We start from the raw sequence: 1,891 nt of genomic DNA, 5'->3' as shown, positions 1-1,891 counted from the left end.
CGTATCAAGATTTCCATCATCTTGAACAGAGCTTCCCAGGTAGACAAATGAATTGACAACCTCAAGTAACTTTCCCTTAACAAAAATTTTAGGGGGGTTACAAACAGCACCATACGCAGGTTGATACATTACAACTGTTTTTTTCAGATTGATGGTCAGGCCAAAATCATCACAAGCTGCATCAAATGCAGATACAAGGGATTGCAGACCCGATTCAGAATGACTAACCAGATCGCAATCGTCAGCATACAAAAGTTCCCTAATAAGTGAAGTAAAAACCTTCGTTTTAAACTTCAGTCGGGTCAAATTAAAAACATTCCCCGTTGTTCGATATTTTATGTAGATACCCTCCTCAGAGTTTTGAAAGGAATGTGACACCACAACGGCAAAGTATATTGCAAAGAGGGTGGGTGCATCAAGGTCTCCCTGCTTTACTCCATTTTCCACGGCAAAAGATTCAGAAAGCCTACCACCAAAATTAACCCTAGCTCTCATATCCTGATGCAAAGCCTTGACCATGTTTATAAACTTTTCTGGGCAACCAATTTTCCCCAGAATTAGCCACAGAGCACTTCGATTAACAGTATCGAATGCTTTGCTCAAATCAACAAAGCAATGGTACAGAGCAAGATTCTGTTCAATGCACTTCTCCTTTAATTGTCTGACAGTAAAGATACAATCAGCTGTGCCCCTGGAGGAACGAAAACCACACTGAGACTCAGACACCATACTTGGAACTATAAAGGTATTTAAACGTTCTAACAAAATGCGGGCGAGCACCTTTGCAACCACAGACAAAAGGGAAATCCCACGAAAATTACCACACAGATCCTTTGGCCCCGATTTATATAAGGAGACAAGAATGGCATCAATCCAGTCTTGAGGCACTTTCTCACTTCTCCAACAGTGACAAATTAAAATATTTAAGAGTTCCATCATTTTGTCACCCCCATATTTCAAGACTTCTGCACAGATTCCATCAGATCCTGGAGACTTGTTGTTATTCAGCTTATTCATAGCTAAATAAATGTCATTTAGAGTTGGTTCAAATGCCATCTCTTCTATAACTGGAAGTTGTTCAATTTTTTCTATCGTCCTCATATTTACGGATGATGGTCTATTCAAAAGTGCAGAGAAATGTTCTACCCAACGCTTATGAATAGAAGCGGTGTCAGTCAGAAGATAACATCCATCTTCTGTTCTCACTGGAGCTATTGAAGAAGATTTTGGACCATATACCTCCCTAACATAACAATACAAACAACTGGCATCATTTCTATCAGCTGCTTCTTGTGCCCCTTTTGTCTTATCATTCCACCATTCCTGTTTAATTTTCCTTAGAGCAGTTTGCACCCTCCTTTTCAGCTTTCTGTAAGTTTCATTTGAGTTGGGATTCAATGACTGAGAGAGCAGTGTATTGCCTAAGTTTTGTTTTTCTAAAAGTAGATCATGAATTTCTGCTGATCTATCTGAGAACCAATCTCTGGATTTATGAGATTTAAATCCCACTGACGAACTTGCAGCCTGAAATACTTTTGTTTTGAAATCTTCCCATAAATTGTTTGGGTCAAGATTAATACTTTCTATAGCATCGTGGAATCTTTGCAAGTTGCTTGATAATTTAAAGTTTGCAACATTTAACTTTTTGGGTATCTTAGGACCAGACTGTCGGTTTTTAGGTTTTAGCGAAAAATCTATTTTGCCACGCAGTAGATGATGGTCAGTCCAGCTCTCTGCCCCTCTCATGACCCGAATGCTAGAAACGTCTTTCATATCACATTTCCTAATCAAAATATAATCTATGAGATGCCAGTGCTTAGATCTTGGGTGCATCCAGGTGGTTTTATATTTATTTTTCTGCTTAAACAGAGTGTTGGTGACAACCAGATCA

The sequence above is a fragment of the Octopus bimaculoides genome, chromosome 4 (assembly GCF_046866305.1).
Source record: "Octopus bimaculoides isolate indiv1 chromosome 4, ASM4686630v1, whole genome shotgun sequence".
Classification (NCBI taxonomy): domain Eukaryota; kingdom Metazoa; phylum Mollusca; class Cephalopoda; order Octopoda; family Octopodidae; genus Octopus; species Octopus bimaculoides.
This window is presented reverse-complemented; position numbering follows the sequence as displayed.